At 43.7% G+C, this 26,739-nt stretch overlaps 1 pseudogene; it reads right to left on the bottom strand.

The window, feature by feature from the left end:
• Nucleotides 1-24,680: 24,680 nt before the first annotated feature.
• LOC102864224 lies at nt 24,681-25,818 on the bottom strand (annotated as a pseudogene).
• Between the last annotated feature and the right edge of the window lie 921 nt (nt 25,819-26,739).

The following is a 26,739-nucleotide window of genomic DNA, read 5'->3' as shown; positions in this document are numbered from 1 at the left end:
TGTAACAATGGGTTCAAGTTTGTAAATGATGATGAGGACGGCACAGGATAGAGAGAGGTTCACGTCTGTTGTTCATAGGGTTACTATGAGTCATGGTTAACTCAATGGCACCTAACAATAGCAACAACAAGAATAATGACAAGTATCTTATGGCCTGAGTGTACAGAGAAAGAACAAGACAGGAAGAGGAGGCTAAAAGGGGAGTTTGCAGACAAATCCTAAAGGGATTTCGCCAAGCTAGGGCTTGGCTCTGGGACTGAATCGTATGTGATACAGTTCTGTAGCTTCTTGTCACTAGGCCACACTACTCCCTCGACATATTTCTATTTATGATACATATGGTGCACTGCTTTTAAAAATTTTCTTGAATGTGAAGGCAGAAAATGTTAATTAGCTCAACATATTTTTATTGCAAAAGAAACTTAAGATATGCTGTGTGATAAACACAACTTTCATATGCTCCACATTTCCCCAGCCTCCTTCAAAGGTCCCACCTTCTTTGTTTACATCATTCTCTTCTCTTGGAAGGTGGCAAGAAGCTGGACACATTGAGAGGCCCTGCTTTAACCATGAGTTGGCCTTCACGGATACAGATATAGGAATGTTGTCTTGGCATTTGGACAACTACATAATAAGTAGAAATGTTTCTCTTACATGTGTTGTTTGGGGTAAGCAATTAAATTTTGTTTTGGTTCTCAAACAATATTTCAAACTATAAATTAAGGTAGATATAAACCAGTGGGAAAAATACAGTTTTATTTTAAATTAAAATTTTTTTAAATCTCCCAATGAGAAAGAAGTCCTGGATCAGAGGACCTTACTGGGGAATGTCACCAAACATCCAGAGAAGAATTGACACAAATGCTATTTAAACTCTCCCAAAAGATAAAGAGATACTTCCTAATTCTTTCCATGAGTCAAACACAATCCTGTAACCAAACTAAAGGCATCACAAAAAAGAAACTTTTAAGACTGTAGATGTAAAAATCCTCAACAAAATTCTAGTAAATAGAATCCAATATTATATTAAAAATGTCATAAATCCTATAGCCAAGTGGGATTTATTACAGAATGCAGGGATGGTTTAGTCTTAGAAAACCAATCAGTAGAACACTCTGTAGCAACAAAAAAAAAGGAAGGCAGTTCAAGCTGCATTGAAGACATTCAGGAATTGATAGAATACCAATCGGAGCATTTCAACAAGCAGATATATAAGTACCAAGAAATATAGAAGACAGCTACCTGGCTAGCTGGAAGAGAATCATATTTAGACTTATTCTAAAAAATCCATTACGAAAAAAAATTTTTTTAAATCCATTACAATGTGGAAATTATCAAACAATGTTATTACTGTTGTGCACAGGTAAATGTGATAATTAAAGAATGATTGGATAAACATATCAACAGGGAACAACCAGAAATCTAAACCAGAGTCAGAAGAGGACTTAAGATAAAGGATGTCATTGCTGACATTGGATGGATTTCGGCTGAAAGGAGAAAATACCTGAAAGATGTTTGTCTGTGTTATAGTGACTATGTAAAAACATTCAGCTGTGTGGCTCATAACAAATTGTGGGTAACACTGCAGAGAATGGGAATTCCAAAACACTTAAGTGTCCTCGTGTAAAACCTGTACCAAGAGGCAGTGCTTAGAACGAAAATCAGAGTACTTTATGGTTTAAAATCACTAAAGGTATGCATTGGATCCTTTCTCCATATTATTCACTCAGCATACTTGGCAAATAATGTCGCAGGCTGGATTATATGAAGAAAAATGTGGCATCAGGATTGGAGAAGGCGCTTCAACAACATGAGAAACGCACATGATACAGCCTTACTTGTGAAAAGTAAAGAAGACTTGAAGCACTTTCTGAAGATCAAAGACTGTATCACTCTCTGTATAGATTACAGCTCAACATAAAGAAAATAAAAATCCTGACAACTACACCACTAAACATGATGCCGAACAGGAAAGACTGAGGTTGTCAAGAATTTCATCTTACTTGAATCCATGATCAATATCCATGGAAGAAGCAGTCAAGAAATAAAACAAGGTGTTATCTTGGGAAACTCTGCTGACAGTGGCCTCTTTAAAGCGCTGAAGAGCAAGCATGTCCATTTATAACTAAAGTGTGTGTACCTCAGTTACAGTGTTTCAGTTGCTTCACTATGCGGGTGAAAATGGGATGATTAATAAGGAAGTCTAACGAAGAGTGGATGGCTTTGACTTGTGGTCATGGTAAAGAATATTGACTATACTATGGACAACCCAAAGAACAAATAAATCTGTCTTGGAAAAAAATGCAGCCAGAGTTTTCATTGGAGGGGCAAATGGTGACACTTTGGCTCACACACATTAGACACATTATCAGAGGAGGTCAGTCCCTGGAGACGGACAAAATGCCTGGCAAAGTAGAAGCCAGTGAAAAAGAAGACAACTCTTAGCAACCTAGATTAGCACAGTGGCTTCCCCAATGAGCTTAAACACAATAGAGATTGTAAGGATGGCACAGGATCCGGCTGGATGTTTTCTGTTGCACGTAGGGTTGCTAAAAATCAGCACAACCTCAATGACTCCTAACAACATACCACCACAGTAGGCAAAATAGCATGATACTGTACAGTTGACATAGACCAACAAAGTAGAATTGGGAGTCCAAAATAAACCAGCACATTTACAGTCAACTGATCTTTCACAAAGGTTCTTGGACCATTCAATCACTCTCTACAAGAGTGCTGGCAAAATTGAGTGTCCATATGCAGAAAAAATGAAACGGAATCTAATGTGTAATAAAACCAAGCGTAAAAAACAAACTCAAAATGACTTAAGTACTTAAGCATGAAAATGGAAAACACGTTAATTCTTTTTTCATCTGAAAAAGCAGGGGCTATTGTCAGGCCCGCTTTTAACGTTCTTGTTGTTATGTTGTTGATTGCCTTCGAGTAGAGCATGACTCATATGAACTAAAGGCCTGACATTCCTCTACAGCTATTGACATTTATCAAAGTTCATAGAGTTTCTGGAGGCATGTTGTTTAGGAAGTGGATGCCACTCCTGCTTCCAAGCTTTTAACATTGGATAGTCTAATAGCAAAAGCACAAAGACCAAATGACTAAATAAATGGGTCTCATAAAAATTCATGAAAAGTCTTTACTCCCAAAATTAAAGGGATAAGGTAGGAAAGTATTTTCAGAAACAGTATGTTTTAACATTAACTAATAACCAATATTTATAAACAGATAACATCAACTTTGAAAAATAATATGAGCTTTAAAATGAACTTTGAGAAATAACAATAGTTAGAAAGGCTTCAGATCTCTTGTCCACAGGGTTATTATGAGTTGTGCTCGACTCGATGGCAATCAACAACAATATCAACAGCTTAACAACAAAAAGATAATCAAATCATAAAATAGATCTCACAAAATAGACATTTCCTTAAAGATAACATTCAAATGGTCACCAACACATTTGAAGATATTTAATATCATTAGCCAACAGAGACATGGAAATCAAGCCGTAATGAGATAGCATTTCGCTCCCACTGGGAAGACTAAGAGGAATTCTGATGGCTTAGTGGTAAAGAATTGTACTACCAACCAAAAGGTACTCAGTTCTAATCCACCAGCTGCTCAATGGAAGAAAGATGGCCAATCTCTCCTTGTGTGATTTACTGCCTTTGAAAAGCTGCTGGTGGGTCAGCTATGTGTTGGTTCCAACTCGGCAGTACAACACAACAGCAGGATAGCTAAGGAAGCCCAGTGGTAAGGAGTTGTGCGGTCAACCTGAAAGCACGACATTTGAATCCACCAACTGTTCCCAGTGAGAAAGATGAGCAATCCAATCTCCTCCCATGTGATTTACAGCCTCTGAAAAAACTGCTGGAGGGTCAGCTATGAGTTGTTTCTCACTGCTACAACCAACTAGGATGATTAAGATTGAAAAAAATGTTGGTGAGTTTATGAGGAAATTGGAGTTCTTGTTGTTGTTATGTATCGTAGAGTCAGAACTGACCCAGAGCTCACCCTCCAGTGGATTTTCAGAGGCAGTTAATCTCACAAAAGGAGATTGTCCATTCTGAGAAGCAGCTGGTGGCCACGAACCGCATGCCTTAGGGACTGAAGCACAGCTTTTGGTCACTAGGCCACCATTGCCAGGGGAGATGGAAAAATGTTACAGACACTGTGGAAAATAGTGTGGTAATTCCTTAAAACCCTAAAACTACAACTGTTATATTGTTGTTGTGTATCATAGAGTCAGAACCGACCCATAAACAATCTCCTTCTGCGTGATTTATTGCCTCTGAAAACGTGCTTGAGGCCTAGCAATGAGTAGGTTCCTATTTGACAGCACAGAACAAGAACAACTAGACTTTCTAGAGCCACTAAGACAGGATACAACTCTGAGATGATTGCCCCAAGATAACCTTTCAATCTTAAACTGGAAATAGCCCCTGAAATAATCTTAAAGCCAAATCACAGTCCTGCTTACCTAGTAAATGTGTTTGATTTGAGCATTGTGCTATTCAAAAACTACCCATATGGGACCGAATTGATACTAGAGACTGGAAGGTTTAGATAGGAGCCAGAGGGTCAGGGAAATGACAGGAATGGAGGAGGAAAAAAAAAACTTAGGAGAGTGAGAACATTTGAGGTATGTCATCAACTGTAACCAACTTGAAGACAATAATCTGTGTTTTGTTGTATATATTCTCAAGAACTAAAAAAGTAAAATGTTTTATAACTGTATGCAGCTGTTAAACTCATTAAGTATTGGGTTTAACAATAGGTAACATCTTTAACTAGATTTTTTTTGTTGTTATATGCTGTTCCTTATTGTTTTTAGATTTCCTTGGGTCGAGTTTGACGCATAGCGACCCTGTGAACACCACATCTGAACCCTTTCCTATCCTGTGCCATCCTCCCAAGCTCATTGCTGCAGTCACTGTATCAATCCATCTGGTTGAAGGTCTTTCTCTCCTTTGCCATCCGTCCACCTTTCTGAGCATGATGTTCCTCTCCAAGGAATAACCTCTCCCAGCAACATACCCAAAGTATGTGAGATGAAGCTTCATCTTTGCCTCCAAACAGCACTCTGGCTGCATCGTCTCCAAGACAAATCAGCTTGTTCCTTTGGTTGTACATGTCATATTCAGGGCTCTACTCCAACATGACAGTTCTCTTAGTCATCCTTAGTCATTGTCCAACTATCTAATGCATAGCAAGTGACTGCAAAGACTAGCGTCTAAGAGAGCTCTGGTGGCCTAGTGGCAAGAAGCTGCGCTGCAATCCCAAAGGTACACAGTTTGAACTCAAAAGATTCTCTGCTGGAGAAGGTGCGGCAATCTCCTCCTGTGTCAGTAGGATTCAATTTGACGGTACATGGCGGTAGGGGTGGGGAGAAGACTATGGTCTGAATCAGGCACACCTTAGTCCTCAAGCTGGCATCGTTTACTGGCTCCTTAATAATTTAGGGGAGTCCTGATTATAGACTTTTCCAGTGCACTGTGTCTCCTGATCTCCTGACTACTGGTACCAATTGTATCGATTATGGATCCAAGTAAAATGGAGTCATTGACAGTCCCAGTCACTGCACGGCAACGATTCCTCCCTTCAACTGATAAGAAAGGCAAGTGAGATGATAGAAAAAATTGAGGGAAAAGTTAAAAACCTCTGTAGATTCTCACATTCTGATTGTTCTGCAAGTGAGTTTTAAGGTCTTTCGGTTTCAGAAAACCACAACTGGAAATGATAAATGATGTGTCAATGGTTTTTGCAAGGAAGAGAAATTGGGACTTTGAATTGCAGACCTATGCCCAAAGAAAAGCCTTGGCGGGGGAGGAAAGCAAAGCCTTGGTTCTCTGTTGAAATACTGACCATGAATTGAACCTTTGCAACATTTAGGTTTTTTTAACTTCAGAATACTTTTAATAAAGTCTTTTGATATAACATTAACTAATAAATAAAATTAGCTTTGTGACATTATTTCATTTTGTAGTTATTTGTTTAACTTAGTGTATACTTCATTCACTCTTTTATTTTTTCTTTCTGTAAAATTATTTTATTTTGTGATTTTAACGAAAGTTTACAGAAAAGTTAGATTTTCATTCATTCATTTTCTTGCACATTTTCCTCCCTACCCCCTTCCCCCTCCTCCATTTCATTTTCCTTTTTAAAAATATTCATTCACTATTGTATAGTTTTCTCCCTCTGCCCCCTACCCCTTCCCCAAGTCCTCTTTGCAATGTACCTCTTGTTCCGGATCAATGTCTTACATATAATGCCTAATCATATATTGCTTTTAAACAGTTCTCTCCCTCATCTATTCCACTGCAGTGTTCATTATCTATCCACTCTTTTCCAATTCTCTTCCCAATTCCTCAGGTCATATTTAATTTAAATGTTTACAGTAGAGATACGGTTTGGTTGGGTTTTTTAAAGACATCTCAATTTAGTTGACTTTTTTGTGATTAACTGCCAACTTCTACCCTGATCCTGACGGAGAGCAAAGATTCTATAGTGCTCGACGTCACTAAAAACATCTCTGTATTCATTGCAAATTGACAGTCAGACGCATCAATTTGACTCCAACTCATAGCCACTCAATGGGACAGAGTGGCCCACAGGGTTTTCTAGGATGTAATTTTAACAAATGAGAACAAGAGTTCTTTTCCCCCCCAAGCCTACTAAGTGGGGCTAAACAATCAACCTTTACATCTGCAGGTGAGCATTTCTTTAACTATATTACACCTCTAGGTCTCCTTCCGGTTAATGTTGCTATTGTGTACTGTTAAGTTGGAACTGACCCATAGCTGAGCCTCCAGTTGGTTTTCTGAGGGAACTGCCCAACTTTCTTTGGTGGAGCAGCTGGTGGATTAGAACTGAGTGGCTTTGGGGTGGCAGCATAATTCCTTGCCACTAGGCCACCAGAGCTCCCACTAGTTAATGTAATGTTCTATCTTTAGAGAGTTAGTCTAACGTTCTGTCTTCCCTTCTTTCTTTAGAAGCAGAACACGGTTCTGTTTCTTCAGTGGAGCTTGTGTGTAAGGGCCACACTGCGCAACATGTGGAGTTTTGCTGTCAGGGTGGTGACATGACCGTAGGCTGGGGACCCCTCAGTAGCACAGGCTCACACGAGAGAAAGAGCAGAACTCAGTTCACCTTAAAATGAAATGATCTTATGATGAGAAATTCTCTAATGGGCTTTGTAATAGGAACCCGCCACTTTTTTGAAGTTCATTTTTTCTTATTTCTGACTCCTAAGCCTTCTGGTGGACTTTCCTGGTGGATTTTCCACATAGAATCATTGAGCTCTGATGGGATGTGGTTGGTGTGACGGTCAACCTCAATTATTCCACTCTTCCCTGCTACAGAATCATAGTTCCTCTACCATGGCTGTATATGGGCCACACTAATTTCTGTCCCTCGACTACTGGCCAGATTGATGGTTTGTCCACCGCAGACATGACATGTTGCTGGATTCCAATGAGTTGAACCCCAACTGACGGTGACCCTGTGCACAACTGAACTTATGCCATCCTGTGCTCCATTGATGGGTTCTCATTGGCTGACTTTAAGAAGTAGATCTCCAGTCCTTTCTTCCTAATCTCTCTTAATATAGATTCACAATGTACTTATGCATTTGGCTTGCCATGTTTGGTTTCTTGACACATCATGAAAGAGTATCCCCAAGTAACAACATGTCCAAGGAGATGAAACACATGGAGAAAACCTAGACCTAACCCCATTCTTAGTTGAGCCAAACCAAACCATAACCAGAAGTCGAGCTGCCTCGGCCCACTTATAACCATGAGCTCGAAATATGTGCATTTGATGCTGTGTGTCACTGAGAGTCAGGAGACAAATTGCACTGGGCAAGGTCGCTCTCAGGGACCTCTCCAAAGCACAGAGAAGTTTATCTCACTGCTTAGAAACCTCCAAAATAAAGCAACCGTCACATGCTACCAAAGGTTTCCTCAAACAGTTGAGCTAAAATGAAACAAAGTTCATCCTGAATACTCAATGGGTTTATACTGTGGCAGTCCACCGCACTGCATGAAAACAGACTTTCTGAGAATTTCTACGTGTTTTCATCATCCCAATGGAACCCCAACTTTGCAGCACTACATATATGACCGGTGTTTGTTGATAATGAAATTGGATCTCTTACTCTGGCTCCAGAAAGTAAAGTTAACCTCGCATACTACTTGTGGGGTAGATTTCCACCACGCGCAAGCATACTACAGTTAAAGAATGTTTTTGAGACATTCCTTCTCAATAAGGAATGGTACAGAGACGCGATAAGTGAACACACCGAGCACTCATTCCTCAGCAGGTTCTCAGCTAAGCACTCTGCGTTTGCTGTCTTATTTGAATCTCCCACCATCCTTTGGTCTTTCTGTAAGATTGGCCGCCTCTAACTGATGAGATGTGGCAGAGATTGCAATTGTTGTCACTTTCTTCCTTGACTCTCAGCAAGACCACAACACTCAGATTTCATAATGTTGGGTGTTCTCATGTGACTGAGCTCTGCCAGTGGAATGTGGGAGGAAGCAGTGTGTGACACCCTCAGACCCCAAAAGAAACAAGCAAACAAAACAAAGCACAGGACAGCAAATAATAAATGTTGGAGAGGATGTGGTGACATAGGAACTCTTACACATTGTTGGTGAGATTGTAAAATGGTACAACCACTCTGTTTAGCATTTCTTCAGAAAGCTGAACATAGAAATTCCATATGACCTAGCTATTCCACTGCTGGTAATGTACCTCAGAAAATGAGAACTGAGGCACAAACGGAGACTTGCACACCAATGTTCAAATCAGCGTTATTAAATATTGCAAGAACATGGAAACAGCCCAAATATCCAACCACAATTGAATGGATTGAGAAAATATGGTACATTCACACAATGGAATACTACGCAGCACCCAGGAGCAATAATTTTCTAAATCACAACCTAAGTTGTGAGGGACTGGAGAACATTATGCTAAGTGAACTAACTCATTCCCATGAGGACAATCAATCCATTATTGCAGAGTGTGTATGAGGATCCAAATGGGGCAGGAGGGAACATGGGGTGAGGATGGGTGGAGGGGTGGGGGTTAATCATAGGGTCACACAATTTGATGAGTGGAGGGAGGGATGGATAAAGGATACGGAAATGATTCAGTGTGGAAAAAATGCATACAAACTTTGTAAGTAAACTAGTATAAAATGAAAATTTTATTCAAAAAAAAACCCCAAAACCAAATCACTTGGGAAAAAACCCTCATTGTTGTCTAGTTGATCCCAATTTGTTGTTGTTAAGTGTCGTCGAGTCATAGGCGACTCATAGCGACCCTAAGAATGAAAGTCCTCAACACTTCTTTGAATTTCATTGTTTCTCCAGGTTCATGGGGTTTCCGGAGGCAAGCTATTATGGAAGTGGATGCCACTCCTGCTTCCAAGCTTGTATTATTCAGGAAGCTCCACCAAACACTGTCCACCATGGGTAACCATTATCACATTTGGCACATCAGTGTCACCGTGTTCAGCTTCACAGCAACCACTCAAACTCATTATGCAGAACCAACTCACGGCTGACCCTCCAGTGGTTTTTCAGAGGCTGTAAATCACATGGAAGCAGAGTGTCCATCTTTCTCCCATGGAGCGGCTGGTGGATTTGAACTGCCTGCCTTTGGGCTGTCAGTGCAACTCCTCACCCTCTAGGCCACTAACGTAGAAAGCATGGCAGTGGCTGTGAGGATGGAGCAGGACTCGGGGATGTTCTGTCATATGTAGACATGATCCCTGTGAGCTGGAACCCATCTGACTAGCACCCAACAAGGAGAAGAAATACCTCACAGGGTTTCCAATGTTAGAATCCTCCAGGGAGCAGATTGCCACACCTCCTTCCCACAGGATGGTCCAAAACAAACAAAAACTCACTGCCGTGGAGTCAGTTCCGGCCCATTGTGGCTCTCCGTTGGCTTTCTGAGGCTGTAACTGCTAGTGGAAGAAGACCTCCATCCTTCTGCCTCCAAGCAGCTGGTGGATCGAGGTGCCTCAAGTATGCAGCCTTTCTGGTTCACAGCACACTGTGAACTCCACCAGGAGAGCTCCATGAGATGCAGCCAACCCCTTGACCACTGTGCTTCCGAGGCTCCGACTTCCAGGGCAAGCCCCTAAAAACCAACGCAGTGAGTGCTTCACCTTCTTCTGGGGTCAGCTGAAGGATCCAGTGACCCTGCTGTCCAAAGGATGGGGGAGGCCCAGGTGGAATGCCGCCTGCTGAGCACTTAAGTATTGGACTTTAACAGGATTAGAAAGGAAGCTTTGGTGGCCTAATAGTAAGGTGCTGTGCTGCAATCCCAGAGGTATGTGGTTCGAATCTACCAGCTGCTCCAAAGAAGAAGGATGGAGACTCTGCTCCCATGTGATTTACTGCCTCTGAAAATCCAATGAAGGGCCAGTACTGATGCTGTTCTGACTCAACGCACTCAATGCAACAGCGTGATTATGAAACAAATTTCTATTCTGCTAAACCTCTGAGCTATCAGGATTCTCAGTTGCAGCTGTTAGATACATAAGGAAACTGAGGTTGGGTTTAAGTGACTTTGCTCTTGTCTCAGGACCTCTTTCCTTGGTGTTACTGTGATGAGCCTGAACATTGTAACTTTGTGCTTACGTCGCCGTACGGCCCTGACCATTACCAAACGAGCCAGTCATCTCCCCCATAAGTTGCTCTAGCACTAAAAAGCGATGACATGGATTTTTTTCACCTGGAGGTGGGTGGCACCCCTAACCTCCACATTGTTCAAGGGTCAACTGGAGAAGCAAAGGCTAGGATTTTAACCAAAACTAAACTACCAAACTCCACTGCGGTTGAGTTGACTGACTCAGGGCAGCCCTCCATGAGGTTCCCAGAGCTGTACTTTTTAAAAAAATTTTATTATTTTTGTGTGTACTGTCCAATCAGATCTGACTGGTACAGGAGGAGATTGTCCCTCCTTCTCCAGCAGAGCATCTGGTGGATTCAAACTGCATACCTCTGGGATTGCACTGCAGCTTCTTGCCATTAGGCCACCAGAGCTCACCAGAGCTGTACATTTTTATGGGTAGAGACTGTCTTATCTTTTTCCTCCCAAGGAGTAACTAGTGGATTCAAATCACTGGCCTTTGAGTTAGCAGTGCAATGAGTAAAGCACCATGAACTCAAAGCCAGCTGTCTCTAATCCCTGTGATTCAAACTCCTGTTGCACTACCTCTCTGAAGAGGAAAATAAAAAGAAAACAAACTTTCTACTAGGGCAAAATGAGTATCCTTTAAGTCGTAATTCCTCTTGGCTGTGGCACACTACACCAGCAGAGTGTCTTGTTGGGTGGACTTGGGAAAATATTAGAGTGTTACCTACTTTAGGAGTCCCTGAGTAGCATTACAGTTAAACACTCACTTGCTGTCTTAAAGGTAAGTAGATCGAATCCACTCTGGGAATCTGCTTCTTAAAGGGGAAGCTGATTTGGAGTTGGTGACACATTAGTTGGGTTTTATAGTTTTGCCTCTTTCGAGACAGAAGAGAACAGAAGAGAAATGACACATAGAGGGTGCCCACGCAGGCTGGGCCCTTACGCGCACATCATCTTCTTGCGGCACTTTCTGAGAGGGTGTTACCAGCACAGGCCCAGAAGAGCCAATTTGTTCAAGGTTCCACAGAGTCCCCGTTGTTTAGTCCTGCGTCTGTCTCTATTGATCACAATGTGGCAAAGCAGAACCACCCGTAGGGTTTCGTAGACCGTAATGTCGAAGAAGATCTTCAGGTGTTGTTCCCACGTGTTAACTGGGCTTAAACTACCAACATTTCATCAGCCCAGCTTCTTGAAGGACACTAGGGGGCTGCATTAAAGGGAGTTTTAACAGTCACTTTCTGTTCCTGTATGCTCCCCCATCTCCCAGAGAGTGAGATGCTTCCTTATCTTTCGTGCCTTGGGCACCCAATTCCCAACAGAGACAGAAGTAAGGAGCAAAACCATCTATGGATTCTGCCTCAGGGAGCTTACAGCCTAGAATAGAAAAGGTGCTGTTGTTATGTGCCATTGAGTCTCACAGCAACCCTATGCGTAATAACTCTGAGCCCTGCCCTATGCTAAGGTAGCCTCATTGACTCTGACACATCTACCCCCAGTTACTGTGTCGATCCAGCTCATTCAAGATCTTCCTTTCCTGCACTGTCCCTCCACCCTTTTGATCATGATGCTTGAATCCAAGAAGACCTTGGTTTGTTGTTGTTGTTGTTGTTATCATCCCTTATTATTATTGAGGGAGCTCTAGTGGCCTAGTGGTAAGAAGCTGTGCTGTAGTCTTGAAGGCATGTGGTTCAAATCCACCAGATGCTCCTTAGGAAAAAGAGCAGCAGTCTCTTCCTATCCAGTTAACCGCCCCTGAAAACCCTCTGGAGGGTCCACTATAGGTGGGTTCTGAACAGTACACAACCAACAGCATAGCTCCAAGTTGATTTTCAAATGGTTGATTTTCAAATGATTTTCAATTTTTTACAAATGGAGAACATTTATCTTTCTCCTGTGGAGCAGCTGGTGAATTCTAATGGCCGGTCTTTCTGTTTGCAAGACAATTCCCTACCCGCTGGGCCACCAGAGCTCCCGAAGAAATGTTGCTGTTGCTGTTGTTGTTGTTTACACCACTGAGTCAGAACCAATCCATAGCTGACCTTCTGGCATGTTTTCAGGGACAGTTAATCACACGGGAGGAGATTGCCCTCCCACCCTTCTCCTTTTACACGTTTTCATAGAAGAGTGCTCCTTTCCTCCATACAATTATTCACTAAATAATAAGCAGCTGGTGGATTCGAACAACGTGCCTTTGGGATTGCAGAGCAGCTTCTTACTACTAGGCCACCAGAGCTCCTTCCCTAAGAAATGAGTGGGTGCAAATTGTGAGTCCCTGTGAGCAGTTTGCAAAGCACTCCTCCTATGCTGTCTCACATTCTCTTCCCCAGACTTTGCTGGGGGCGTATCACGAGGGTTGCCATTTCCCCCACCTTACAGACGGGGAAATGGAGCTACATGGGAGAAGGGTTTTCAAGGTCCCCCAGGGAGTAGGGGTCGAAGGAGACTCAAGGCCCTCCCAGTCAGACTTGAAACCAGCCTGAGCATCGCTGTGATGTGGCCTTCCCTTCTCCTTCTCAAGGCCTTCTGCTCTCCAAAGCACTGGGCTAAGGCGGCCCTTCATTGCCCTTGATACTTGTCTGGGATGGGGTGAATATTCTCCATCATTACCAGCTTGGGGCAAGGGCCGGGCTGGTGTTATTAATTATGCATGGCCTTGGGCTAAGCCCCTGTATCTGGGGAACTGAAGGGAGAAGGTACTGCCAATGGAAAGTGACAGCACACCTGATCATTTAACCCTTTCTCTTCTGTCTTCTCCCTGGTCAGTTGTTTTGTGTGTTTGTGTTGGGCCAGCAACATCTGGATTTCCACTTAGAGGTATCTCAACCCATCAGTCCCAGTATCTGGCCCAGCTGCCCTTCTGTGCTGGCCTCATTAAGCCCGCCTGCCGGATTTACACAGATGTAAATCAGATCATTAGCACCTCACAGTTTGGCTAAGAGGTGTGGCCAAAAGGGGATTTAAGGGCAGGCATGAGGGGGGTGTGGACAAACTTTCAGCACAACTTAATGTTTAACTTCTCTGACAATAGGCTTGCCAGCCTTTCCCCAGCTTTATCCCAGGCAGCTTCTGGGGGTGAAAGAGTCGATAAATACAAGTAGATAACAGATGGGGCTGGGAAGGAAGAAAGGGATTGCTAAATTATACATCAGATGTGAGGGGAGCTGGGCTGGGCCAATCAGAAGCGATTTCTCCAAAGAAAAGCTTTGCTAAGCTCCCAGTTTAGTGTGGCCTCCCTAAACACACTTTACCTCCTTTTGTTTGGGAGGAGAAGCTCCTGAATGCCTCTTAACAAATCAGAGAGGGGGGAAAATCATTCCAGAACAGGGGAGGAGAATTTAGAGACAAGGTGGGGGTTTACGTGGTGGGGACACAGGACAACATTGATTTAGGGTAAATAATTAACAATTTAAAAAAATGTTCCCTCAGAAAAAAGAAAGAAATGCCAGGCAGAATTTTCAACTTCTCTAATCTGAAAAGTCAATTGTTTAACAGGGTACCTGGGAGCTGACGCCAAGGTTGGGATTCCAACAAGAGCTGACCATGCCCAGAGCTGATTGTCACCCCTACCCTGGCCAGTCCCTTCCTGGGAAAGCAGTGACCTGCAGGTAAGAGTGAGTAGAAGTCCAAGCAAGAAGGCAGGGTCCTAGTGTCTAAAATGTCGACAATCCCTCCCCAGGACTCCACAGAACAACCAAGCCAGGGGATTCACAAGTTGGTCTCAAGTCTAAAAATCAGAAGTGTCAGTTTCAAGGTCAAATCTGGACTTGGTCATTGTTGTGTAACTTTATACAAGCAGTTCAAATCCACCAGCTACTATGCTTGTTTGGAAGCTGGAGAGGCATCCACTTCCTAAATAACATGCCTCGGAAAACTCTATGAACTTTGATAAATATTGATAGTTGTAGAAGGGCTTCAGGCCTTTTTGTTCATAGGTCAGTATGAGTCGTGCTCAACTCGAAGGCAATCAACAACATTATGCTTGAGAAGGACCTTTCGCAGGTTCAGCTATGAGTAGGTTCCACACAAAACCAAACCTTGACTAGGTACTTTCCCTTTCTGAGCCAGTTTCCTTAGCTGTGGTCACTCACTCATTCACTCACTGTTGTAGCATCAGAACTGAGTCATGACTGACTCACATTTTGAAGCCTGTAAAATCCCACGGGAGGAGCTTGTCCGTCTTTCTCCTGCTGAGCAGGCACCACCGTTAGGTTAACAGTACGACTCCCTACGATCGGTGCCACCAGAGCCAACTCTTGGCTACAGAATGGAAGCAAACCCACCCCGTGCTTTCTCAGGGTTGTGGCCCGAATTCTAGCTAGTGGCCGTCAAGTCAGTCTCGGACTTATGTTGATCCCAGGCACAACTGAATAGAACCATTGGGGTCTATAAGCTCTTTATTGGCTGATTATCAAGTGATCAGAAGAACTTTCTTCCCAATCTTAGCTTGATTAAATCTGTTTCGTTTCACCGCATTATGAAAGCCTCCCCTAATGAGTAGGTGAAGGCTGTGCATTATTGGCCAGGAATTGAACCTGGGTCTCACACAACAGAGGGCAAGAATTCCACCATTCCACCACCAACACCCTTTATGCTGCCAAGATTGAATGTCAGAAGTCTGCGGAAACCATGGCCTGTGAGCCAAATACAGCTACTACTTGTTCTTGCAAATAGTGTTTTACTGGAAAACACCTACGCTCTCGTTCATTTGCATAATATCTTTGGGTGCTTTTGTGCAACCACAAGAGGATTGTTGCAAGAGACTGCATGACCCACACTGCCAAAAATACTGCTTCACTGACCCTTTACAGAGACTTTTGCTGCCTCCTCCCACCGTTGGGTATATCGATGCTGTAATCTGGTTCTGTGTAAAGTTCAGTATATGCCAGAGGTGAGGGTTCATGTCATTATTATATCATCAGCATTGTCCCAGATATATAGGGGTCTGTCCTACCTTTGCAAAGCCTGTGAGTGACCATCTAAGGCGCAGCTATTGGTCTCTATCCGTTAGGGGTTGGACAATGAATAAGGAAAACTAAAGAGCCATCAATGCCTTTGAATGGTGGTGCTGGAAAACCGTACTGAATAGTGTCTCCTGAATTGCCAAGAGAACACACAAGTCTATCTTGGAGGAAGAGCAAACAGGATGCTCCTTCGAGGGAAGGATGGTGGAGCTGGCTCTCATATGCTTTGGATATGTTGTCCAGAGGGGCCAGTCCCTGCAAAAAGACATCACGCTGAGAAAGGTGGAGGGTCAGAGAAAGAGAGGAAGCCACTCAGTGAGGCGGATTGACACAGTCACTGCAGCAATGGGCTTGAGCATGGCAGAGATTGTGAGGATGTACAGGACAGGGCAAGGTTCCAATCGGGTGTCCCTGAGGTCACTACGAGTTATAGTCGACTCAACTACACCTAACAATAATAAGCTCGGTGGCCTAGTGGCAAGAAGCTGTGTCGCAATCCCAAAGGCACACGGTTCAAGGCCTGAGCTGCAGGAGGAGGAAAGGCAATCTCCTCCCATGCAGTTAACTACGGCTGAAAATCTGCTGCGGGTTACCTATGGGTGGGTTCTGACTCAATGGGACACAACAACCTAACCATCTAACAACAGTATCAACATCCATTCAAAGCGGGGGAAAAAGAGTGAAGAAAATCAAAGACTATTAGTGCAGAAAACTAATAATGGACCACATCACAGAAACTTCTCACTCTGAGCCCAGAAGACTTGATGGGACCCAGTTACCGCAGCTGAATGCTCTGAAAGAGGTCGTTATACACAGTCCTTGATAGAGTAGAGGGGGGGGGAAAATCACACAAGAGACTAACTAGACTTAGTGAGCTAATAAGGACATGAAGCCCCCACATTATGGCTCTTTGTCACCCTGCACACCGATTACTCAACTTCTAGCCATCAATAAACAGGCCTGTGAGATGATCAATAGCACCAGGAAGAATCTCTTCAGAACAATTAACTGTACAAATAACTGTACAAGGTCAAAGGATGGCATCTGCCCAGAGATAAAGCTTAGAAGGTGGGAAGGGAAAAGGACAGAAGGATCAGTGGAAACAGGACACACAGGAAAGGATGAGGAAGAGTGATACCACAGTGTGGGGACTGCAACAAATGTCATGAAACCTAATGTGTATGGATTGTTGAGTGGAAACCCAACTTTCTCAGTAAATTTTCACTCAAATCACACTAAAACTTTAAAAAAAAAAGTTCCAAAAACAAAACACAACAAGGGTGTGGTTCTTATTTCCCTCACTACTCATAACCTCATCCCTCCACTCACGCTGCATGTTGTCAGGTGGCGTGGAGTCTGTTCCACTTCCTAGTGACCCTGTGTAACAGGGTAGAATTGCCCCAGAGGATTTCTGTGGCCGTAACCTTTACAGGTGGTGGTCACCATGTCTTTCTCCTTCGGAGCTGCTGGGTAGGTTCAAACCACTAAAATGTTTCATCCTAATTTGCCACCAGAGCTCCTTAAGCAAAAACAAAAACAAACAAAAAAACACCAGAAAAATCCAAAGCAACAAAAACGGGCAAGCTGTGCTGCCTGTGGAGTTACTTCCAACTATTGGACAGAAAGCTTCCCGCGTGGTTTCCGAAGCCATAAACCTTTACTGGAGCAGTTGGTCATTTCTTCTACAAAGCAGCTGGTGGATCCTAACCTCTGAACATGGCAGCCCTGTGGTAACCACTGTGTCATCAAGGCTCCTTACCCACATTTGAAGGGCCACCAAGCGCTGTGAGGAGGGAATTTTCCTTCCACTGCCGAGCATAATGCTGACACTGGGCGACACTTAGAAGCCATGAAGTCCTTTGATAGGTGACAATGCTGGGACCCTGGAGGAAGAACCCACAGAAACATGTGCGATCTTAACTGGCCCCAAACTCAGGATGGTGAGGAAGCAGCCTCAGCAGCCCCAGCAGCCCTCATTGACCTTGGCATGAGCTGCAGAGAGAAAGGAACTCTTGTCAACCAGTCGCCTTTGAGTGCAGGCTGTGGAAAGACAGTGCACACCTATCCCTCAGCATAGCTGAATACATTCCGAGTAAGATCCAGTCTGCTTTCTTGAACCCAACACCAAGCAGAAGAACCCAGCAACTGCTTATGAATCCCACTAAACAGCACGCAGGAGAAACTTCACAAACATTTGTGGGTGGCATACTCCCTTTTCTTTGTACGATTCTCACCATAGCCATGTTACTTAATTTCGTTATGATTTGAATGGAAGTTTACAAAGAAATTGGCTTTTCACCCACTCATTTGTAGATTTATCCCCCCCTTCCTTCCCTGTCCTGTACCAGCTTGCTAGCTGCATTACTCATAATTCTTATCATCCATTCTTTTAAAAATGCCCTTTTGTTTAGCTAGTCCAATCCCATGTTCCTTATCTATAAGGTAGATTGACACAATGAGAATCTCCATTCTCTTCTCCTTCTTCCTTCCTCCCTCTGCCCCTTAATCTTCTTGATTTTTTAACAGTGATCTTAAACTACACATATCCCTTTGTGACTGAGTTAATTTAATCACTTTGCTGTTCTCTAGACTCATCGATGTTGAGTGCTTCTCAGATCTCCATCCATGGTTTTCCAGTGTGGCATGATATTCCCTTACCAGTTTCTTTACACATTTGTTTATTGATGGAAACTTGCTTTGGTGAATAATGCTGCGGTAAACATGGGTGTGCATACATCCATTTGTGTCTTCTCTCTGTACCTCTTTTTCTTTGGGTTAGTCTCCTTCCTAGTAGAGGAATAGTTGGGTCGAATGGTATTTCTGTTTTCTGTCTTCTGAGAAGGTGCCAGACTGCCTTCCATAGTACTTGTCCCATTTTACGCTCCCACCAGTGATGCGTGTCTCTGCGTCCTTCTCAGCATTTATTATTCATTGTCCTGTTGACCTCTGTCATTGTGGATGGGGCTTATTTCATTTTCACAACAACTCTGAGGTTAAACAATGTGCCCGTTTTACGCACGAGGAAAGTGAGACTCATGCAGCCGAATGTGAAAAAGATAACTGGGGCTCTGTCCCAGGATATGGGGCTCTCTATCTCTGCTCATTGAGACAAACCTGCTTGATTCACCTGGAAATCATCTAGGCCTTGTCGTCTTTCTTTCTTTCACCTTAGATTGTTGTCGATGTTGTTAATGTGCCATTGAGTCGCTTGTAACTCATAGAGACCCTGAGTACAACAGCCCTGAACCCTGATCTATCCTGAGCCAACCTTATCATCTCTAACACACCTACGTCCACTACCCCAATCACGGAGTCAATCCATCTCACCGAGGGTCTTCCTCTCTTGCATTGTCCCTCCACTTTTCCAGGCGTGACATCCCTCCCCAAGCATGATGTCTCTCCTAGCAACATGCCCAAAGTATGTCAGGCGAAGCTTCAGGATCTTTGCCTCCAAGGAGCAGCCTGGTTTCACCCTCTTTAGGACAAACTTGTTTGTTAACACAAGAAGTCAGTCCTGGAGCATAAATCACCTTGAATTAGCTGACGAAATGATGATTCATCCTCTCCCAGTGAAATAACAGGAAACTTGAACAAGAACCTCACAAGCCCCACCCACAAAACCCTCTTCCACTCCACCCTCAAAACCCTTGGTGGCCTGGTGTGGCTTTCTGCCAACCTGTTCCTGTAGGCTCTTTCTGGGAGAATTGTAGGACCTAGAAAGAGCCCAGGTAGGGGACCTCCTCCTGGATGGAGGCCCCTGCCATGAGCTGAACCCCCAACTTCACATCTGCAGAGCTCCTAAATGGGAATAAAAAAACAAACCCACTGCCCTCAAGTGGAGTCTACACCTTACACTTTCTCAGTTGTGTAAATGAAGCCAAGTTCCCTCATGCTAACATGTGCAAAGGTGCCACATGTCGAGGACCAGCCACGTGTTTGGCATTATATTATGGGTCTTCCACGTACCACTCCAGCAGTTCTCAAAAGAGGCCCCAGACACAGCCAGGAGGGTTTGTGGGGTTCAAACTGTTTTCATAATATCACTAAGGGGTTTTTGTTAGTTTTGCATGGCCCTAAAACAATGACAAATCTAATTTTTTCTTAAGCATACAATAATTTTCCAGAGGATACAATGACATGATGATGTCATCACTCTGGCAGCCAATGACTGTATTTTCTGACGTTAGGTCTTGGGGGGTCTTTAATAATTTAGAAGAATATAAATGGCTTCTGAGCTCAAAATGTCTGAGAACCACTTTACTACTTTCTCTTTTTTTGCCTTTGCAATGATCCTATGTGATAAGTACTATTATGCCTAGTTTACAGATGAGGAAACTGAGGCTCAGAGAGAGAATGCGGCTTGCCATCATCATGTAGTTAGGAAGCAGCTGAGAGGGTTTTGAGAGCTCGTTTTGGCTAAGATCTAGAACGCGTTCTTCATCTCTGGGCCCCTCTCTCCAGTTCCCATGGCATGACCCCACCCTGGACGCCGTGGTTGTGCCTTAGGACCTTGAAGTCATTTATTTGACTGGGCTCTTCATTTTTGAGAATTCGAGGCATATCAGGTACTTTGGACCCGTTTTCTGCTCCTTCAGACAAGGGAGTGGTCACTGGGGAATGCTGAGCGCCTTTGGTGGTGGACTTCCCCAGCCCTGGAGGTCAACCTTCAAGAAGGACCAGTGAGACAGATAAGGACAATGGCAGAGGGCCCGGCCAGGGGCAGGCAAGGAGGCCACACCTGCCCATTGCTCCCCGTCACATTTGGAAACTCTCAGTTTAGATTCAGAGGCTCGTCAGATTTCAATCCGGCGGCTTTGCCAAGAAGAAATTAAACAAAACAAAGCCTCCGCGACTTGAAAGGCTGGCCCAGACTTCCCGTCCCTTATTCTCTGGCTGCTAATGGCTGTCCCCAATGGCCTAGGCCAGAACTCTGCTTTGTTCCTGGTGTGAATGAGAGAGGAAAGCACCTGCTCATCTCTTGAACAAACAGCACCATTTAAAACCGAGACCGGCAACATCATTGGCTAAGGAGCTCGAGACACAGAATCCCTGACTTTTGTTGGGGCTTTTTTGTTTTTTGTTTTGTGTTTTCAATTTGTTTTATTTTGGATATGTTGTTACTCTGCACACTTCAAAGGAGGCTTGGGTAGCCCTGGGGAGGCCTGTATTCTTAGCTCGTTTCTCTCCCATGGGGCTTTTGTAGACTTACACCTTGCACTGGTCTTATGGCCCTTGTCCAAGGATTAGGACTCTACTGTAAAGAGATTAAATGTTTAAATGGAAACAAATAAGGCCAGAATGGAGGTGCCCTGGACATTTTACCTGTAAACGTGTCATCACCGTAGCCCACAGGGTCTGTATTCTCTTCCTCAGCTGATGGCTGAGCCCCAGCCACCAAGTCAAATCAGCCTAAAATCTAGGAATTCTCGTCAACCTCACCTTACTCTTCTTTCATCCGTTCCTGCTCCACAATCTGTGGATTTTGTGCTCTCAGTTGGTTTTAAGGGCGCTCTCTCTGGTGTCTTCCTTGGTACAATTCCAAAGGCACACGGTTCAAATCCTCTATCTGCTCCATGGAAGAAGGATGGGCAATCCCATCTCATGTGATTAATTGCCTTTGAAAAACTGCTGGCGGGTCAATTATGGGTCAATGCCAACTCCATGACACACCACCACCACAACAACAACAACTACTGATGCCTCAGAGGAAAGGAACTGTGCTGCCAACCAAAAGGCAAGTAGTTCAAATCCACCAGCTCTGGGAGAAAGATGAGAAATCTCCTCCCACCAGATTTAAAGCTTTGAAACCTTACTGGAAGATCTTATGTGTCTGATCCTGCAGAAAGTTGGTGAATTTTTACATAAAACAGACCAGAATTTGAATCTCAGTGTTGCTCCTTCAGCTCTTGGCATGACTGTAGGCAAAACATGGTCTTAGGATAAGATTGACCTAGAAGAGCATGCCCTTTACTGTCCCACTTCATTTACATGATGTCGGGCCCTCTGGTGGCTTTGTGGTAAGGGGTTGTGCTATCAACCAAAGGCACAAGGTTTGAATCCACCAACTCTTCCACAGGAGAAGGATGGAAAATCTCCTCCCATGCAACGTAATGCTTCTGAAAACTAACTAGTGGGTCAGCTATGGGTCAGACCTGACTCAACAGTACAGAATAGCAACAACAGCGTAATATTGCCTGTTGGTCCAGTGGTGAGAATATTTGTTTTCTTGATGCTGAGATGTAATCCATATTGAAGGCTGTAGTCTTTGATCTTCTGCAGTAAGTGCTCCAGGTATTCTTCACTTTCTGCAAGCAAAGTCGTGTCATATGTGTAACTGAGGTTGTTGATATGTCTTCCTCCTATCCTGATGCACGTCCCAGTCCAATATCTCAAATCATCTCTTCAGCATACAGATTGAATAGGAATGGAGAAAGGATAGAACCCTGATTTACATCTTTCTTGATTTTAAACTATGTAGTATTCCCTTGGTGTTGTGTTGTTGTTGTTAGGTCTCATCGAGTCGAGTACAACTCAGAGTAACCCTATGAACCCTGACCTATCCCGTGCCGTCCTCATCACCTCTTACACACTACATCCCACTGCTGAAGTCTCTGTGTCAATCCATCTCATTCGAAGTCTTCCTCTCCACCGACCCTCCATCTTTCCAAGCACCATGTCCCTTTCCAAAGAATAGCCTCGCCCAGCTACGTGCCCAAAGTATGAAAGATGTAGCTTCATTATCTTTGCTTCAGAGGAGCGCTTTGTCTGCACCTTATTAAGACATATCTGTTTGTTCTTTTGGCAGCCCATGGGCTACTCAGTACTCTTCTCCAACACCGCAACTCAAAGGCACCAATTCTTTTTCTGGCATCCTTATTCATTGTGCAGCTCTCAGATGCATAGCAGGTGATTGAGAAGATCAGAGCTGAAATCAGGTGTATCTTAGTGTATAATAATCATCTCAATAGCACAATCCGAAAGTACATCTATGGTTTTCCTTGAGTTTGTGACTATTGCCTGCTCTACACGACTGAAAAGGATGTCTCATGAAATTGTATCACTTCATGATCACCAAGGGGCACTATTTATGCTCACAAACTAGAATATGGAGACTCTGTGTACCATGCTTTTATCAATGTACTTTCATTGTTACATGAGCCACTGTGACAAAGGAAAACGATAACCGTAGGAAGGAAGGCTAGTGAAGGTCTCTGTGTGGAAAGACAAATTCAATAGTTCATTTGTCAAAAAGATAGCTGGCTCTTTCAGAAGTGGCAAAAGGGAGCTGAGAGCTTGAATCCTACCCACAATGCTTATTAGTGTGCTAAGTTGGTCAACTAACTTTCCTTGCTGAACATCTGGGGGTTTTGCCTTGTAGATTTGTTTTGAGAATTCTAAGTATCTGTAAACCATCGCATAGAAGCATTTGGTGGTTGTAGAGATGTATAAATGTCTGGTTTCAAAGATCTTGGACTCTCACTGGAAGACATGATCAGTCATGGGAGTAGCAGAAGCAGAGCATGATGGGATCCTTGCCATTAGGCCCCTTCTGGTCATCCACGACTCATAGCTAGCCACCTGTGAACAATAGATCTGAGCCTTGCGCTACCCAGTGCCGCCATCACAAGCCCCACCATGCTCAAGCCCGTTTACTGTCTCTGTGTCAGTCTATCTAGTTGAGGATCATCCTCTTTCTGGCTGACTCTCCAGCTTTCTTACCATGATGGTTTTTTAACAAGAAATGCTTCCCAAGCCCAACAACACACCCGAAGTATGTGAGATAAAGTTTCACTGCTCTTGTCTCAATGCAAATCTCCTGCTTTTGGATTGGCAATGCAACTCCTCACCCTCTAGGCCACCAGAACTCACTTCTGGATCCTCAGACATCAATAATGAGTGAGCGCCTACTATGTGTCACACACTAGAATGCAAGTGTCTGCCCCGCATGGACTTCTGGCCAATCCCCTTCAATTGCCGTCTATTTTACAAGATTGTTCTCTTTGCTCTTTTTCATACCTTCAGCTAGTCTTTCCTTTCCTGCCTTCTATATGCTCTCTCCCTCATTTTCTCTTCTTATTCATACTCTTGCATTCCTTCCTCTTCAAATCTATTCTCTCCCTCTTTCCTGCTCACCCTCTAGGCTTCCAACCAAAAAAGTACTTGGTCACTGTGAACACACAGGAGTAGGTGGTGCCAAACCCTTTAGATTTCATCTGTTATGAATTGACCTATCTCCCCCAAATTGTGTGTAGAAATACTAACCTCTATGTCTGTGGTTATGATCCCTTTTGGGAATAAGTTCTTTGTCATGTTAATAAGGCAGGATTAGTGAAGGACGTGGGTGTTAGAGCCACTCACTTGTGGTATTTCTGTCACTTCAGCTCTAGACAATTAAGATGAAATTTAATACCATGAGGTGGGAATGCTGTCCTAACGAACACCTCAAGTGTGGGAGCAGGTTTTTGTATGGATGATGAGGAGACGCTGGAAGAGTTTTAAATGCTTCATAGGAAAAGCCTAGATTGATCTTGAAGAGACGCAAGGCCATCAAAGGTGATTTTGGTGAGAGTTCAAAAAGAGGGAGGTGAGTTGTAGGGAGTCCGCCATTGTAGAGAATACATACGTCATCAGTCACGAAGAGTTGCTAACATTGTGGATATTTTTTTTAAAGTTAAAAACTCCTTAATTTTTTATTCCTGGTACCACTACCACAATTTACAGGGCAATATACCTGATGTAATGAAAAGAAAAAGAAAAAAGACAAAGCTACAACAGATAAAAGACCTCAGGAATGTACATCTAATTGACACTACATTGCATTAATCAATAGCTGCACTTTTTGCAAACTGTGGCTTTGACAGTCCTGAACAAGGAGGGTTTCCTGTTTAAGCTGCAGTAACTTTTCTGACATGGATCATCGTGTCTCCTGTGGCAGATTTTTACAGTTCCTCTAATGCATTTGGGACGACTGTCTCAAAGTAACCTGCAGCTTTCCTGACAACTCCTCGCTCTCTCTCCTGCTAAGAACTGGAGCCCTTTGCTGTTGAATTTTTAGAACCTTCTGCTACCATATCCACCACTTCCACCACCAGATCCATAACCACCACCATAAGGACTGCCCGAGCTTCTTCCACCAAAACTGCCCCCTTTCATGGGTCCATAATTTGACTGCTGTTGTCCACTATAATTTCCAAAATCATTATAGTTTTCACCACCACCATAGTTAGCCCCGCCAAAGTTTCTGCCTTCATTGTAACCATCATATCCTCCACCACCGCCACCGTATCCACCACCTTGGTTTCCATATCCTGGTCCACCACCACCATAGCCCCCTCTACTACTATAACCAGGGCCACCGCCGTAATTGCCACCATCACCTCCAAATCCATTGTAACCACCATCGCCTCCTCCGTAACTACCTGTGCTGCCACCACCTCCTCCACCATAGCCTCCTCGTCCATCAAAGTTCCCACCACGGCCAAAGTTCCCTCCACCACCTCCAAAGTTTCCTCCACGACCCATAAAGTTCCCAGATCCACCTCCACGACCTCTTTGTGAGCCAGCAGACTGCATCTCTTGCTTAGAAAGGGCCTTTTTCACTTCACAATTGTGCCCATTAATAGTGTGGTATTTCTGAACAACAATTTTATCAACTGTGTCATAATCATCAAAAGTTACAAAAGCAAATCCTCTCTTTTTTCCACTCTGCCTGTCTTCCATAACTTCTATGGTTTCTATTTTGCCATATTTTTCAAAGTAGTCTCTCAAATTATACTCTTCGGTATCTTCTTTAATGCCACCAACAAAAATTTTCTTCACTGTGAGATGGGCACCAGGCTTTACAGAATCCTCTCTAGAAACAGCTCTCTTTGGTTCCACTACGCGTCCGTCAACCTTGTGTGGCCGCGCACACATTGCTGCATCCACCTCTTCAACACAAGAGTAAGTCACAAAACCAAAGCCCCTGGAACGTTTTGTTTGGGGGTCTCTCATCACCACACAATCCGTAAGTGTGCCCCATTTCTCAGAATGTTCTCTTAAGCTATCATCTGTAGTTTCAAAGCTCAGACCACCAATAAACAGTTTCCGTAACTGCCCTGGTTCTTTAGGATCATGACCCTCCTCCCCCCCGGCGGTGGCGATGGCCGGAGTGGGGCTGGGGGCGACCGGGCGGTGGTTTTACCTCCATTTTGAGACCGGACTCACCTCTTCCAACTCGAGTTCAATATGAGACCGAGAGGAAGAGGCCCATTGTGGATATTTTTGAAAAGTGCTTCTGCTGAAACTTGAAGAGAAAATGATGAACAAATGATTGTACAGTGGAAGAGGGTTAGTGCTTTTTATACAGTGGCTAAGATCGTGTCTGAATTATGTTCAAATGTTTGATGGAAGGTAGACTTGTAAGTGATGAAATTGACTATCTGCCTGATGGGATTTCTAAATAAGGGCTCAGAGCTTGTGTGGGTTTGTTTGGTTTTTTATTTGGTTTTGTTTGTTTGTTTGTTTTGTTTTTTGGTGTTTTTTTTGGCTGCTGATAGTACTGGTTGAGAGGAAAGATGTGGAGTTAAAGATGAACTGTGCAAAATGAAAACAGAACGTAAAGATTTGGAAAATTCTGTTGTACAAACTAAGAACACCTGTTGAGGAATTTTTAACCAAGGACATGGCTATGAAGTTGTTTGTCAAAGAGATTGAGTCCGTGGTGGGTGGAAAATCCATCATCACCTTAGACTGAAGAAGAATGAGAACGATAAAAAGGAGAGAAAGAAGGAAAGGAGAAAATGCCTTTTGGACTTCCACAGGCAGGAAACAGAAGCTATAGCTGTTGTCTTCCAAGAAAAGGACTGATCACCCTTGGAGCAGCTCAGAGATCACCTAACTGTTGGGAGGAAAACCGGAAACAAGGTCTTATCAATTTCAAAGGGTGGGACCACGGTGTCTTAGGTTTCAAAGAGTTGGACCTTCACCAACTCAGCCCCAGTAAGCAGGGCTGTGGTTAATGTGTGCCAGGAGGACAGAGTTGCTACCTAAAGCTGATGGAGAAGGACTAACATACTTAAAGGGCAGAAAAACAGGAAATGCCAGGGCTGAACCCAGAGCTGACACTCAA

The sequence above is a fragment of the Elephantulus edwardii genome, unplaced genomic scaffold (genome assembly GCF_000299155.1).
Source record: "Elephantulus edwardii isolate Elephantulus edwardi_28Jun2011 unplaced genomic scaffold, EleEdw1.0 scaffold00006, whole genome shotgun sequence".
In the NCBI taxonomy this organism is placed as follows: domain Eukaryota; kingdom Metazoa; phylum Chordata; class Mammalia; order Macroscelidea; family Macroscelididae; genus Elephantulus; species Elephantulus edwardii.
The sequence above is the reverse complement of the archived record's forward strand: the minus strand, read 5'-3'. Positions and strand labels throughout refer to the sequence as shown.